The sequence below is a fragment of the Colias eurytheme genome, chromosome 13 (assembly GCF_061535395.1).
Source record: "Colias eurytheme isolate Ceu_HAF_F1 chromosome 13, ilColEury1 Martin Lab GWU primary, whole genome shotgun sequence".
Taxonomy (NCBI): domain Eukaryota; kingdom Metazoa; phylum Arthropoda; class Insecta; order Lepidoptera; family Pieridae; genus Colias; species Colias eurytheme.
In genome coordinates this window covers 7,485,791-7,503,945 of record NC_142992.1, presented here as the reverse complement: position 1 = coordinate 7,503,945, position 18,155 = coordinate 7,485,791, and the positions used below count along the sequence as shown (strand labels likewise).

General features: G+C 32.8%; 1 long non-coding RNA gene across 1 annotated transcript; it reads right to left on the bottom strand.

Moving 5' to 3' along the window:
- Positions 1-2,188: 2,188 nt before the first annotated feature.
- Positions 2,189-17,755, bottom strand: LOC149903502 (uncharacterized). Its single transcript, XR_016457420.1, has 3 exons — positions 17,531-17,755; positions 6,820-6,880; positions 2,189-2,275 (listed from the first exon to the last, which is right to left on the bottom strand). It is a non-coding gene; the product is annotated as an uncharacterized LOC149903502 (long non-coding RNA).
- Between the last annotated feature and the right edge of the window lie 400 nt (positions 17,756-18,155).

Here is an 18,155-nt window from a genome sequence, read left to right as displayed (position 1 = left end):
TAACCGAAATTAATTGATTAAATTATTGTATTTTTAGGTTCAATAGAATAATACACATTTGCAATTTGTTTTTTCCATTTATTAATTACTAGACTAGATTTCCGCCCGCGGCTTCGCCCGCGTTTGCAAAGGAAAACCCGAATAGTTCCCGTTCCCGTGGGATTTCCGGGATAAAAACTATCCTATGTGTTAATCCAAGTTACCCTCTATATGTGTGCTAAATTTTATTGTAATCGGTTCAGTAGTTTTACGTGAAAGAGCAACAAACATCCATACATCCTTACAAACTTTCGCCTTTATAATATATGTACTAGCTTTCTGCCCGCGGCTTCGCCTGCGTTTTGAAAGAAAATCGCATAGTTCCCGTTCCCGTGGAATTCCGGCATGAAACCTATCCTATGTGTTAATCCAAGTTACCCTCTATATGTGTGCTAAATTTCATTGTAATCGGTTCAGTAGTATTTTCGTGAAAGAGTAACAAACACACACACACACATACACACATCCTCACAAACTTTCGCATTTATAATATTAGTAGGATATATTAGAATATATTAGATATTAACTAGATAGATTGTAAGTAAGTTTTTTCTGTAGTACCTATTAAAATTTTGTTCTAGTCAAGAGGTAGGTAACTACCTTCCTACCAAAAAATAAGGGACTAAGTAGGTACTATTATAGTATTTAAATTACATTATTTAGATTTATCATAAAAATTAAAATATAACATTTTACCATTTTTTTCTGGCTGTCTAAATATAATTTCATTTATAAACAATCATCTATTTTATAACCGTTTTACAAATTTTAATTCTAATAGTAATAACTATAAAATTGTTATTGAAATTTTCTTTTATTGAGATTACAAATACAAATAAAATTTTGCTATGAATTATAATTATGTAACTAGTGTACTATTATAACAAAATAAAGTATTTTTTTTCTCTCCTTATAAATAAGGTACAGACTTTATGACAGATAAGCTTTCTGCTTTACAGCAGTAAAATAAGTTTCCGACGGCGGACGCGCAACGCGTAGCGCGCGCTGCTTGAGGCGCGAAATTATTTGGAATACTTAAGGTCTACTATATAAAAAATAATGATTTATTGTATTATATTTATCGATAATCATATAAATTTTTATATTAATTTAATTCTACGTTACCTTATCCACTAAGCTACTTAAGTTCTGGTCATTCAATTATAATAGGTAATAAGATAATTAGATAAACCTTTTCGCTATTTTATTTTATGTGCAATGTTATATAGATTTTTCTTCGATTGCTTTACTTATACATACATACTTTTTTGATTGATCATGATTTTTCGATACACTACATGCAAGAATACAATAATAACTTATCTTACTGTTACAAAACGGTATATTTTTACTTTTTCACCTGTTTTACATTCTTTCAATAAAAACAATTTGCTAAAAACACATTCTTTAAACAAAATCTCATATACATACTTACATAATATTTAAATAAATTGATCATTACATTAAAATGTAAAAATAGAAGCATATAAATTCAAAATACATTCATGTTATTCATTTTTATACGACGGCGGTCGCACGATGTAGAGTCACTTCAGGTTTCTGTCATCTTCATTAACTTCTTGCCGCAACATTGTTGTCTGAAGTCAATACGTATAAGCGATACAAACGGACGAAGATCCCACCGACCCGTGAATGTCGGCCGAGCTGGGAATTTCGTCCGGGCGTAGCACTTGATACATTTCTTCTTTTTTCATGCAGTCATGTCTTCTTATTTCCGAATAGGTAATCTTAAATATACATACTTAATTTCTACATAAACAACATGAAACTTAAAAAATCATACAATTTCTAAGCATACAATTATATATATGATGGAACACACACAATATGAAAGTAAAAGAAAAGGCCTTAACAAATGGAACAATAATTACTTGATGATAATTAACGTGTGTTGCGAACGCGGCTGAGGTAGCGCACCAGTGCCGCGCTACCTTCCGTCGACCTTCACTTGGCACGGAGCGAGTGAGCGATTGTCTGAGAAGCGTGCGGCGCCGGCGTCGGCGGTGAACGAACTCACCTTGACAAATGCACCATTTGGCATTGTTCGCGGGAAAACCGGCGGCCTTGCGCACACCGCGCCGCCGCGCGCCTCCCGCCGGCCAATCGCGAGCCTTCGCGCCACAGCCTGCGCCTGTTTTGGCGGGAATCACCTTCCCGCGCTCGCCGCTTGGCGCGCGTGTCGCTTAGCGTCAGCATGGTACGGTTTCAGTGTGACCTTTTAACACAAAACTTTATAATTTCTATGCGGGCTGAGCCATTTATATTATACAACAAAATAAAACTAAACAGAGTATTGAAACGCGTGGGTTTGCGCGGGCGCATGGTAACTACTCTAATTACGTCGTCATAATTACAAAAGCGATGTTGCCGAGCAGTTTAATTATTCAATTAATTATAGCGCGCCGCATTTCGCCACGAATAGATAGTGGTTATCTGGTCACACTTGAGTGAATTTCAAGCTGGGTAATGAGTCAAAATATGAAATATGTAGTTAATTTTATTAAAAATATAGTACCTACGTAACTTTGAAACGTAACTTATGTATCTGTTATAGGCAAACTCCGAAGCTCCGGCGCTCCTAGGTTGGACTGGTCAATCCTCAGGTCAGACTGAATGACTTAGTCAAAGCCCAAACAAATGTAAATTTTCGGCCTTTGACTAAACAATTTTCGTCAAACCTGGGAGAGACTAATTTGGTCAGGCAAACGTCAAAACACAATTTTATTAAATCGGGGTTTGACGAATCAAACTCCGATATAGGTATGAAGTGTCTTATCTTCGTATATTTGGAAGCATTTTATCATTTAAGCAGCTTTCAAGTCTTAAGAACCGCTTAACTCTGCCAGTTCTGACACCTGATTGGTCAGCTTACGTGATTTTCACTTTTATATTTGAGATGCTTTGAGAGAATGCCGTGTGGCATTAGGCCCGCCTTTTGTACGATGTGCAATAAAGTATAAAATAAATAAATAAATGCTTTGGAATATACGGAGGTTAGTTTGTATGAGATTAAGTATAAAAAAATAACATTTTTAAAATTTTGATGTTTATTGTTTTAATAATTTCTTAAGTAATTAAAATGAAAAATTAATCATTTTTCTGACATGGTGAGGCATTAACTTTAATGTTAATTGTTTTGATAATTTCTTAGGTAATTAAAGTGACAAATTAATCATTTTTCTGACATGGTGAGGCATTAATGTTAATTGTTTTAATAATTTCAAACATGTTCAGATCAACGTTTGACCGAGAATTGCAGTCGCTTCTAGGATTGACTAGGCCAAAACCGAAACAGAATAATTTACTTTCGACGTTTGACTGAAAAGTTAGGAGCTCTTGGGTTTGACTAAAAATACTTCAGGCAAAGGGCGAAATTGAAATGTATTTCGGGGATTGCCTGATGGCTTTGGCCAAACCTAGGATAAACCAGTCCTTCCGCGAAGAGACTGTGTATCGGACTTTGACTATAACATATCAACTATCTAAGTGTGTTAAAAATTAAAATCTGTATTGAATACCTCACTTTTACAAGGTAATCGACCATACCTATTAACATTTGGAATATTAATAGGTCTAAATTATGTTGAAAATATAGATGATAAATTATTTTCAGCAACAATATTCTATGAACAAAATGGCGACCACGACATGGGAAATGACGTCAACTCCGACGCCTGCGTTGGTTGAATTTACTTCGTGGAAATTCGATATGGACTCTAACTATTAGGCCTATCTAGTTTTATACATAATGACCAATTTTAAAATACTTGCGTATTATTGAACATTTGGAAATATTCCACATTTTTATAGACAAACAATAAATCTACCACCACCTATCATAAACGAATTTTGAAAGAAGACCAAAGTTTTGTTCAATGTTTATAATTATTAATCACCCTTCTCTATAAGTATTTTCCTATCAAAATTATTAACATTAAATAGTACTATTGGTAATCAAAAGATTAATGTAATTACAATTTCTTTTTTCAATTAACAATTGTTATTAAATAAAGCTCAACGACCGCGACGAACGGAAAAACAAAATCGTAATATTGACTCTACGGTCATTACACAGAGCTACGGCGTAGCACCGCGAAGACAATTCCCGCTAAAAGAAAGAATTCGGAGGTATGGAATTTTTTTAACAAATACACGGAATTAATACAAACTTAATAATATATTATTCAGGCGATACAGTGGTGGCTTTTATTTTAACCACAAATCTTATAACCTTGAGATGCGTTTCATGTTTTCATTTTTTGTTCAAATGCATTAATCAAACCCTGTCTGACTCAGTGTGGGTCCTTATAATATGGCGAATCGGAGCCAATTCAAATTTACTGAATAGTATTTCTAACTAAATTCATTTCGTATCAGGATAATAAAATTCATTAAATTGCTTTGAAGTGTTTACTTTACACAGATGCAGATGTAAGGTTTATTATATGTATTATGAAAATAATAATTAGAATTTAACGAAACTTTCTGCCATATGTTTTATTAAATTATTGTACTGAACGCTTTGTTATTGTAATCAATCATTAAAATGAGTGCTATAAGACTTCGCTTATCTAATAATATCTAATATCTCTTCGCTCATTTTAAATCAAGGTGTAGCTCATTAATAATATTATTACGTGACCAAAACGAACGCGTTTCCAGTAATCGATTTCTCCAGAATATTATTATTTATTATAAGTAGCAATCACATGCAATTAGTTAGGCCCCGCCTCACCCAACGGGTCAGTATGGTGACTGGTGACTCACTAACTTGCTGTACAACTTTCGTTTTGGAGGTCGCCGGTTATATTTTTATGTAAATAAAGGGAATACCATTAACAAACTGACAAATAAAATAATGGCGTTTCAATTTTCATAATAAATTCGTCCAATCTCTGTCTCTCTATTCTCTATCTTATAATAAGCTTATAATCCATTCGAATTATCAATTACTAGAATGACTAATGTTTCAATTTTAAAAGTTTGCAACATATTAACTTAACGAGTCTTATTACCACATGCATAAATTAAATCGGTATCGGATTGCTTGTATTACTGTAGTCCAAAAATAAATTAAACCAGATTTAAGAACGGTATTTTTTCACGAAATACTTTCATACAGGCTTGATGCCGACCCCATAAAAATTAAAATAAAGAAATAAAATTATGTAAATTTAATATTATTTTAGTGTATAATAAATCATAATATTTAAGAGTAGCAAATAGAAATTAGTAACTTAGTCTTTCGTTTAATAATTAACATACAACTTTTTATCTAGTACTTAGGTACCTAGATATATTTTTTAATATTTTGCAATATATCCAATTATAGTAGTTATTAATACAAAGTCAATTTCACCTATTTTATTTTAATACACTACAATTACAATTACTGCACTAAAACAGGAGGAATAAAAACAATAATATAAAATTTAGCTTAACCTTATTAATTTATTATCATACCCTTTTCTATAAATCACATATATATAGGATTCCTCTATTTTATAGCATGTTTATAACAAATACAAAGTAGGGATATGTGAAGAGTCCACAATGTGGAGCTTCAGCGGTGAGTCAGGTGTCGTTAACCCAGACCAAGTTGAGCGTCATCACTTCAGCCCGCCATTATATTTTATGCCGCTTTTTATACGATAAAATTCACGATTCTAGATGTCCAATTTGAATCTAAGAACATTCACGAAGTATCAACTCTAAGATATTCATTTCAATTTGTTTTATCTGAGAATTTATGTTTTAAGAATTGGAAGCTTTGATTTTATTATAACACCAATAAATTTACTGGTGATTTGCCACTTGTTTTTACTTGGCAAATAATGTAAAGACGGAAATGAAATGTTTATTTTTAAAACGAGAACACTAATTGTTTACTCTGCACTGTACTCTACTTTAGGTACTAAATGTGCAAGCTGTCAGATTATATTAATGCTCTTTTAAATAAAAATATGAGGTTGTTTTTCAAGCAATATTTTCCATTATTATAATTATTATTACGAAGGAAAGATATCACGATAATATATGCCCCACCTCTTATAAATAGAATCACTTAAATCACGAAGACAGATTTTAAAGTCAATTAGTTCTCGGAAAACAAATTTAAGTCGGTTATATTGACCTCAGTTATGGTGGTCATGTCCTTCCGTTTATTCACTCCTTATTTATTATTTCATATGCAGGTCGCGTACATGAGGTGATTGAGTTTAATATTTTTATGCTCTCCTCATGACAATAAGAGGAATATGTAATTATATTTAATTTCCTATCAGTTACTCATATTATTCGGGAATATGATAAGAACATTATTCGTAGAAGAGATAATAATTGATTAATATTTTCATTGGACATTTAGCGACGAAACAATATTTAAAAAACATAGAGCCAACTCAAAGACATTAAAAAGAAACTTAAAAAGTGTGGTTTTAATTAATTGTTTATTCATAATTTCATATAATAGAAAAATATGTTACTATATATCTTCCATTCAGTTTATTGTTACTTTATTTTATTTTAAAATTGATTTAGTTCTTAGAAAGATAAGATTGAGCACGCTTGCTAGCCTCGACCGAGAAATTACGTCGCCCTCAAAGAGTATATTATTCATTCGCCTAAACACTTGCTAATATTGATTTTTATTACAAAAATATTTATCTGGGCTAAAAATAAATGACACTCGCTGATATTTAAAAGCCTGCTATAACGTTATATTACGAGATGATATCCGGTAATGATTCCTATTATTACCAAATTGTTGATTGCTTTTTCGGAAACACGCCTGGTTTTCTGACTGTATTGTGATTGTGACCTGTAACAAAAATAAAGGAAATGTTAATAAATTTTTACAAAAGGTTTCATTTTATGTACTTAGAATACACTGCACAGTGCACATACGTTGCATGTAAGTTTATCATTCAGAAAGATATAATTCTAGGAATGAGCATGACAATCAAATCTACCTATTCTTAAAACTGAAATGTTATTCTTGCATGTTGGTTAGAAATTATTATGGAAATTATGAAATTTCAAAAGCAAGTTATCTTGTAATGCTGAATATTCAAAACCGAGCATCGATATGACTTAATTTGCGCGATTCGTGGAATAGTTCGCAAACAAGGTATGAATGGCGTCAATTTGATCGCTTTGCTCTATGATGTCACCCGAATGTTCTGACTCAAGCTATTTTACATGAACAGTAATGGTAAGTATTATTACAATTATCTAGGCGTCAGCGTTTTGCATTACTCGTATTACAGCTCAGATTGTTTTGTTAAAGAATGTGGAAATATATTTATTGTTTTCAAACTACTAGCTAATTTATTTGATTCGCCCATTAGTTAAGGTGGTAAATATGAGGGGCATACGCATTCCTACTTCTACGTGCTTCTACGTAGTTAAACAGTTTTGACTATTAGGTATTTATTACGTAGGTATCTTAGGTGTAGTATAAAACTTATAGAGATGAAGTTCCTGACTCTTACAATTTTGTAAAGCATTAAAAAATATGTTGATATTGTCGTAAATTTCTATCAAATTCTATTCAAAATAAATACCAAAAATAAAAGATTTTTGTTGATGTGAAAAAGGGTGTAAAAAAAGAAAAAGAAAAAGATGTCCCACGGACATACGCTAACAGCATGCAAGTTCTAAATATAGGGTCTATTTTTAGATCGATCGCAACGCCTGATACCATCCAGCACTCATTAGTCGCGACGACTTTGCAATCTCTCCATAAATGCGTCTTTATAAAATGCTGTAAGGAATATTTTAGATTTTTATTGGCTTTTTCCAGTCATTAAAATATGCCAGTAATAAAACTAAGGTTGTCAGAAAATAAAATATTCATTTACCTACTGTACTGATTTCTATATTCATTTCATATTTCATGAAAGAGATTTGAACTCGATAATTGAAATGTAATATGTACTTGTAAACTGAATTGTCTAATTCGACTCATTCATCATTGACTCAACATACCTTCAAGCTGTTATTCTAAATAACGTGAAATTGGCTCAGACAACAATAACAAGATGAGTCTGTTGGTTACTCAATTCTTGTTTCATGGAATAACAACAGTTAATTTAGTACGAGTTAAAATTTAATAACAACAGTTAATCACACAAAATAAGTTTTTATTCCTAAAACGGTTATCCAACGGTAACATTGAATTTGCCTATTTCACTATATTGTACATATTTAAAAAACAAGATTTGGTCGATGGCTGCCATAAAAATAAAAATAAAAATAAAAATACGCCACTTCCCATACTAGAAATGTGTCTTTGTCCTATAAAATGGTTGTTGAATATAGATATACTATATGTAAAGGGCTGAAAAAAAATTACATTGGGTAGGTACACAAAGATAAGTCGACAAGGATAAGAAAATAAGGCTTCAAATCCGAATTGATCACGAGTTAACTCATTTAACTTTTTGATTCCATTCATGGAACAGAATTATATTCACTTGCCTCTACGATTTAAGGAAAAATTGAATTTCAAAGTAATTGTGTTCATACTTCATTACAATAACTCCATAATATAAATCGTAGGATATCAATTTATCTTCTAAGATGTGTGTTTTAATGAATTATTTATATTTATATCTTAGGAGCTGAGATTATTAATCAAATACTAATATTCTATCATTTATCATTTATGAAAGAATATCATAAATAAACTGTAATAACAATATAAATATGCTTGGACGCGTCTTCCAAAATTTGAAGCTACATTAATCCACCCTAGTTGTTATACATTACCTATTGGCAACAGTACACAATAATGTTACGATAATACTTATTAGTAATCACATGTGTCATATGCAGGAATCACTTGTCACCGCCACGCAGGCACCAGCTGATGGCCACGTGACGTCACCATCAGCTGTCTCGGTGGAAAGGCTATTTTCGATTCTCGATATCTTTCCGAGAAACACTTGGGAGACTAGATTCTGTAATAAGCTACAATCGAGCCAAGAACAGTATGCATAGATGTGTTAACACAAAGCTTTTTTTATTATAGAAAACCTACTAATGGAAAACTTTTATTTCCTAGAAAAAACAACAGCAGCATCAGAATATTTTTTGCTTGGAGCAAATACAAAGTTTTCTTACTATCTTTGGAAAACGTTATCGTTTTCTAATAGTTTATACTTTTCAGTTTTCAGTATAACTTATAACCAGTGTAATCTAAGTACCTATAGGTACTTAGTCCATTTTGTTAATACTTTTTAATGTGCTATGTACACAACGATAAAACTATCTACCTTGGTTCCATCATAGATAAAAAAATTATCAAACACAATATGCTGAATTATCAGTTATAAGTTACATCACGGCTCACAGCTGTTAAACAGGTTTGGGCCACATTCCTGAGGGAACGCCAACACGTCGCATTTCAAGAATGATAATGATTGCTCGTCAATCAATAACTAGAAAAAGTAGCAAACGACCGCTTTTTTGTTTTCCAATGATAATTAAATTGTTTTTTTTGATCGTGGTTTTAATTGAATATAATTATGAGGCTTCTATAAAATGAAACGTACTCAAAGGCTATATTTTATTACAGCTGTCATATTAATTAATATGTACATACAAAATTTTACCCTATCTGAAAAGTGAAAGCAAAGGTATTTGGCTAAGTAAGTATAATATGGTTTACGTAAATATGTTAACGTCAGTAGTTTTAAAAATACTCTAGTTCTATAAAAAATGTCAACATTAGGAATTTTCATTTTTATAAAATCGTTTTAAATGTTGAAATAAATTGTTGATTTAGTTCAATTGTTATTGTGTTATAATTTATTTATTATGAAAAACAAATCGGTAAAATACCAAACCAAGGATCTTACTGTTGATAGTAAAGACATTATAACTTCTGTTTAAATATTATCAATGTCAAATTATAATTATAGTTCCAAAAACACATTTTATCATCTAAAGAACATCTCGACATGTTTCTGTCATCTACTCTTCTTGTATTCTTGTTATATTTTATCCCTCAAGGCTCATCTGTTGCTCTTGATGATACATTTAACATTGTTGCAGCTCATTACATGCAATGCTGTGTTTGTTGCCAACTTTCTATTGTACAATTACATTTATATAAAAATAGGATCTGCTGTTTTCGTTACTGTTAAAAAAAACTATACGTAAGCGCAATTATTACAACTTAAAAAAATATATGTTGGTTTCATTGGCATAATTCTAATGAAGGGCGGTCGAAGAAACTGCAGGCATACAATATGCTTTGAATTGTTTACTATTTTCTTAAATTTACTAAATAATTATCTGTGCTTGCGAATTTACGTGAAATAGAAGCAAACTATTCAATATATTTTTACTAAATGACTAATCTTATCTCCAATGATCTAATCAAACAAAAGCAATGATTTAGCATATTTTCTTTGAATGCATTATGTAGAGACACAATCCTAGTATGTAAGCATGAAGAAAAGAAAAATCATTTCCGCGGAAAATTAATTTAGATTATTAATGTAGAGTCGTCTTGTTTCTGTTGTGATGAGGACTCTCATAATTATTACGTCTGCTAATCTGCTAATATTGTTGAATTGCTACTCTAGATATTATAATAATATCCTTTTAAATATACATTTTGACCGTAATAGAATATATAATATATAAAAAAGTTAAAACTCCGAGTAATTTTATTTTTAAAGCACTTCAGCGTGAATAGCTAAGACTGAAAACGCAAAAATTTGGTCACATAAAATGCTGATAAACATGCTAATGACAAGGAAATCGTTTTATCTAAATCGACCGATTCACCGACTACTGCGCTGCATATTCTGGATACGTTCCAATTTTTTTCCCGGAAAGTCAAAATCTTTAATTGAGGATGTATTTTATATACATTCCATCTAAATATACCTGTGACGATACTATCACAGTGACGTTGGTTCGCTGACGACTCTGCCCACGTCAGCACCCACTGAATCACGCGCCTGCCTCCTATACTAATATTATTGAGATAGAGTGTTGTATTTTGTCCGCCAATGACCATTTTATGAGCTCATTGGACACGAAAACAGTGTAGGAATGCTGGTTATCCTAGATTCCAGTCCAACTTTACGGAATAGTTTAAATTTTGAAGTCTTCTGTACGGATAAAATACACTACATACCTAAGTTATACTTTTGTCGTACTTTTATTCATAGTTATATTTTACTTGAAACAATAAATAAATGAGATATCTTAGTTTTAATGCTAAATTGCGTTATCATAATGTGGCGAAACACCTTAATCATTATACCACATTTTGTACTCCTTGAAAGAAAGTATATTGACTGATAAGGAGAAAATATGTGTAAATATGTAGACTATGTAGACAAAGAACGTCACAGAAAATTTATTGATAACAGTAAATTGGCGATAAGAGCCGCTAATCGTGATCATCCATTTATACCAAAGTAATTATTTGCAATAAAGAATATGCAAATTAATTAGAAATGCTTTTAGCACCTACCTACTTTATTTTATTTAAATTACTAAAGTAATAGGTAATATTTTAGTCTAATTTTCCGTCACTTTGCGAATTTTAGGTACTCTTATAACATTTGGGTATAATTTATTGAAAAGGAATTTTAGTGCTTGTTTTATGCACGAGTTATTACAATTTATCGATTTTAATGTATGTATATCACGGAAATATTTTTCATCCGCAAAGCGTTTTATGATCTTGCACGAGATAGGTGCCGTGCTAAACGCGCGGGGATCAGAATTCAGAACCGGCTTTGTGACTCATTCATTGTGTAGGGACTGTGGCCTGCGTGGACTCTGATTGCCTCTACCACTACGCACTTATATTATCCTCCCACTTATCTTGAAGGTACAAATAGTCTCGATTATTATCGAATATTTAACAAATAATTAGCAATTTTTAACAATCTTTAATAACGTTGACAAGATGTTATTCTGAAAATTGTAGAGCCTTAAATTTGTAGAGCAATTTTTTTTTAATTTATTAAACCATAATTATTAAATCAATCTTTTATTTTTTACCCATGACACCCATGATGAAGAAAAGGTTAATTTTCTACCCTAATAGCAGCAAATGGTAGCAACGTGTGTTTCGAAAAAGTCGGTAGGGACTGCTAATAATAAAAAAACGAAGACTTACATTTTTTACCAAATACCTTACACTAAAAAATGGAACAGTGACGAAATAATAAAGATACTAGCTGGATATAGACAAGGCAATGGGGTAAATAAATAATATAATAATGTTTGTACGCCTAACAGTTCATTTAAATATATAATCAAATCACTGGATCATTTCAGCTTTAATAAGAATAATATTGTAATTATATTATATGGGGACAGTTTAAATATAAATAATAAGGATATTGATGTAGGATTAAAAAAAATGTTAGATATTAGTAGTAAGACTAAATGTAAATTTATGTTGTGTACCTTGCCATACCTACCTGGTTTGACACAAGAACAAAATAGATTAATTTATAATATGAATTTAAAATTGTATAACCTAACAAATCATCATCGTGATGCATTTATTTACTTTGACATTAACTCATGTATTAAATCTTTTACTTTGACAAAGAATACAGTGTATCTGCCATATAGATATAAGCGTGAACTTGCTATGTTAATAGCATATAATATTAACCAGTCTGGTACATGTTCGGTATCAGACCATCGATCTACTATAATTTTATGTAGTAGTAATTTTATACATCAACCTAGATTAAGTGTAGACAGACAATCTAGCCCTAAGCTAGATTTAAACTAGTATATAAGACAACAGCTAAGCAGTGTTTTTCCATTGTGCATCAAAATATTCAAGGCTTGGCTAGCAAATTGTTAGAAATAGAATTGTTTCTGAATGATAACAATATTAAAATATTTTGTGTAACAGAACATTGGCTTAAACAATGTCAGTCGTTAGTAAATATTGAAAATTACAAATTAAAAAGTATATACTTTAGGACACAGGCTATTCACGGAGGTTCTGTTATTTTTGTACATGATAGTGTAAAATGTAAAGAACGAACTGACATTGTTAGTCTTTCTGTAGAACGGACCATTGAACTGTCCTGTGTGGAGCTGGAGCGTTATATTATTGTTTGCGTTTATAGACCCCCTTCCAGTGACTATAATATGTTTGAGACAGTCATGGAAGAAATATTAAAGCGTCTAAGCAGGAGTAAAAAAAAAGTTATAGTATGTGGTGATTTTAATATTGATTTACTTTTACAAACACAAACGGCTACACGAATTGTTAATTTGTTTCAGTCATTTAATCTATATAAACTTTTTAACGAACCCACACGAATTACACCTACTTCTGCAACTTGTATTGATAATATATACTGTGACTGCATCTGTTTAGAGAAAAATATTCTCAATACATTGACTTCGGATCACTGTGGCCAGAAAGTAGTTTTTGAATGGGATTGCATACCTACATTTAAAAGGATTAATGTTAGGCCTATAACTAAAAAAGGCATTAATAAATTTAGGAATAATATTAATAAAAACCTGCCCGTACTAAATGATCAATCCTATCCTAATAGTCCTTGTGAAATGTTTAAAAATCTTTTTAATTTAGTACATAAAGAATTTGAAAAAATATTTAAAGTTAAATCTTTAAATATTACCAAGGATTTACCATTTAGTAAATGGGTGACAGCTAGTATACATAGGTGCAGGAACATTCTTTATGAATTATATGGTATGAAGCAATATAATAAAGACCCATCTTTTCTTAGTTATGTTAGAAATTACTCAAAAATTTTTAAAAAAGTTTGTTTCACTGCAAAGCGTTTGTATATCAAAGAAAAAATACGCGACTCTGATAATAAAGTTAAAACAGTTTGGTCAATTATTAATGGTGAAATGGGTAAAAGCAAATCAAGTAATACCATAAAACTTGTAAATAATGACAGGGTTATTGACAAAAGTGCTGATGTTGCGCTTGCTTTTGAAGAATTCTTCAGTAGTGTCCCTGCTACTATTACTAATAGTTTAAATTCGTCTTCAGCACTTGCAGAGACCTTTTTGAGGGACCATGTTGCGGAGTGCAGTACATTATTTGAATTACGACACGTAACTGCTAATGATATTGTTACTGCCTTTAAGACGCTTAATCTTAAAAATACTTGTGATCTTTGGGGAATGTCCGTAAATTTAGTTAATAATATAATAGAAAATATTGCGAAAAATTTAGCTTCCATATTTAATAAGTGTTGTGACTATGGTACATTTCCTAATTTACTAAAGCTTAGTAAAGTTATACCTTTATTTAAGAAGGGCGATCAAGAAGACTGTAACAATTATAGACCTATCTCTATTTTACCAACATTAAGTAAGGTATTCGAGAAGTTAATATTAAACCAATTGAGTAGTCATTTTGCAAATAATAATTTACTGCACACCAAACAGTTTGGTTTCACAAAGGGGCGCTCAACCACAGATGCTGGAGTTGCACTTCTAACACATATATATAAGGCATGGGAAAACTCAAAAAATGCTCTAGGGATATTTTGTGACCTCTCCAAGGCATTTGACTGCGTTGAACATTGTACTTTGTTACGTAAACTTAATCACTATGGAATTAAAGGAAAAGCCCAGAACCTCATAGCGTCATACCTGCATGATAGGATACAGACTGTAGTTGTTAATGGAGAACGTTCTAGCGGTGCGTCAATTAACATTGGTGTTCCACAGGGGTCAATTTTAGGTCCCTTCTTGTTCTTGGTATATATCAATGATCTTCCCTATTATTTGCAGGATAGGTGTGAAATAGTTCTGTTTGCAGATGATACCTCATTAATTTTTAATGTGGATAGGCATGACCCAAATGTTGACGAAGTGAACAGTGCTCTTTTACACATATCTGAATGGTTTACTGCCAATAATTTATTATTAAATGCCAAAAAAACCACTTGTGTTGAATTTTTACTTCCTAATGTAAAAAAGTTGAACAGAGATATTACCTTGAACGGGGAGGTATTGCATCCTACTGAGTCTACTGTATTTCTAGGGTTAACATTGGACGAGAAACTACAGTGGGGAGCCCATGTCAACACCGCTGCAGGTAAGCTCAGTTCTGCTGCATATGCAGTCCGAAAAATAAGGCATCTCACCGATGAAGATACGGCCAGATTGGTTTATTTCAGCTACTTTCATAGCATTATGTCCTATGGAATTCTACTGTGGGGCAGGGCTGCAGATATAGAAACTATATTTATCTTACAGAAAAGAGCCATTCGCTCTATATATAATTTACGTGCTCGGGACTCACTAAGAGATCATTTTAAGAATACTGGTATCCTTACTGTACCATCACAGTATATATTTAATAATATTTTGCATGTACACAAAAGCTCTGACTTACACACAAGAGTAGGAGATAGACACGATTATGGCACAAGGAACAAGAATAGAATTGAAATGCCATTTTTCCGATTAGCTAAAGTTAAAAATTCATTTATGGGTCAAGGTATACGCTTATACAATAGAATTCCTCATAATATTAAAGAGTTTAGTAGTACTAAATTTAAAACTTACATAAAAAATGTACTAGTTCAGAGAGCGTACTACAGTATTCAGGAATATATGGACGATAAAGACCCATGGAGGGTTGTCGCGTAAAAACCACAGGACAGTTCTTTGGCATATTATGTAGTTAGGTAGATATAAGTTACATATTATGTAAATTTATTGACATTATTTAAAAGAGCAACTATGGAGTTTCTTGCCGATTCTTCTCCATAGATACTGCTTTCCGAATCGGTGGTAAATGTTAAAATACTATGTAATGACGATTCGAAAGTGCTACTAAATAGTAGTCTAATTGAATAAATGAATGTTTGAGTTTGAGTTTGAGTTTTGAGTTTGAAAGCGAACAGGTAATGACCACCGATAACCGGCGCTTGGCACCGCACGACCGCGACATGTCTGGACATGAATCCCAAAGGCGGACGCCCTCCGAGGGACCTCGTGATAAACTCTGCTTGTTTAAAAAACTTCCATAATTCTCGCGTCTACAACGCATGTTGGAATATACTTGTACAAATTAACATTATTATGGGCTATGAAAGTTGTGTAAAGTATACACTTGTATACATCATCAAGTTCAATTCATTGCTATTTATGGGAGCAAAGACAAGATGGAACATGTAAGGTCGTGTCTAGAAACATAATACCCAGAGGTCTTGTGGTGACAACACCACACTTTAGAATTTTAGAATTTCCGCATAAGGGAAAATAAAACGTTTATTTGCATTTAAATCTGTTTTAGAGAGATTCCTTTTGGTCATGAATCATGATAGAGTACGGTGCATTTTCTATTACCTACATTATTATTTTTTTTCAATTAAAAAAAAAAACATCACCTGGATCATTTTGGTAGAGTCACATGTAAGAAAATTTACATATAAACAAAACAAAAATTATAAACAAAAATTTAATAGGTATGTATGTTCAGTATTTTGTAAATTGTATAATTATTGTAGGCTAGAATAAAAATGAACATACATTATAGAAAGAAAATTGATTGCATTTGAAGTTTTGTTATCAGTGACATTGCCGCCAAAGTTCAGCGCTCGACGGCGCGCGGCGGCGATGCGGTGGCGCGGCCCAATCGCGTCTCTCAGACGTCACATGTATGTTTCATTTTTTATCATCTACATTCAACATTTGCTTCCTTATTCAATTTATGAACCACCTCACGATTTTATATTACACGGCAATTTTATAACAGACACGACGCATATAAAACTCTACATTTTTTAAACGTGTATGGGCATTCCCGCCCTTTATGACGAGCACGCATTTGCACATCAAAGAAATAAAAATGCATTACTGTATTTTCACACAGGTTATGTAAGCAATATGAATTAAACATTTAATGCTAAATCGACGGTAATTGACCGCAGTCACCAAGAGCCAACGAATTTACTTGTGACGGTTTGCTGACGTCAGAAGTAATCATTGTTTTAGAGGATTTAATGCAAATAAAGTGGTTCGATATTGGAAGTAAAAGAGCGGAAACACTAATGATTCTTTCAATGTGGCAACAATGTAGAGCGATTTATTTCAGTCGGACGCGGCGTGAATGTCCGCGGCGGAATTTCGGGCGTGGGGAATCCGATTCCGTTAGCTTGGTGAGGTTGCGGTGCGAGGGAAACCGGGTACAGAGACATTAACTTTGCCACCGAGCTGCTTAGCAACAGGCTAGATACTTGTTGCCAGGTGGACGCGTCGCCTTCGAGACTCCGCGACGTGCCGATGCGGCCCTCAATATCATTATTTGCACAAAAGGAAAATTCGAGATATGTCTGACTCATAGCATCGTGGACTGTCGACAGCGTCGTTTTGACAAGTATATTTTCTGCATTTATTTAATTCACATATATATTTTAATTATTTTTTTTGTGAACGAAACTGTCAATTCACGTTTCGAGCGTCCTCTTACCTTGGAAGGTCATAATCCACTTGTGATAAGAAATGTTCCATATGCGGGCTCCATGCGGTAGTCACACACTGGCTTCACTGTATTGTACACGGTAATATTCATTAGTAAATTTCACTAGAACGATTGCCGGCAGCGAATAGGACTCCGCGATAGCACAGTGTGAAGTGGCGCGTGCGTCAACCAGGCTGTCGCGCGCTCACGGAACTGAGTGCGCCGGCGCTCCATTTGGGTCACTGTCATACTGTGGAGGGGCGGACACACGTTCGCTTCTGAAATATTAGCGTCCCGCGAATATGTTCCATCGACGCGGGCGTTTTCTCTTCTCGATGTGCACCAATGCGCTGGCTCCGTCAATCTCCGCGCTTTTTGGCGGTTCGACGGACGACGACACGAGACCTTGCAAACGCGCCTGAGCGTTCTGTTACCTTCACACTTGTTACATTCATTTTGGATTTAATAGATTTCGTCACTATATTTTGAAAGAGACAAAAGAAAGTTCGCGTTTAAACTGCTCCTACTGTTTCAACTTGTTTATCAGCCTATCTCTGCTCTATCTTTTCATTTGAAGAATTAATAAGTAGTATATACCTACTTTTATATTTTTTTATGTGTAGATAAGCCTATT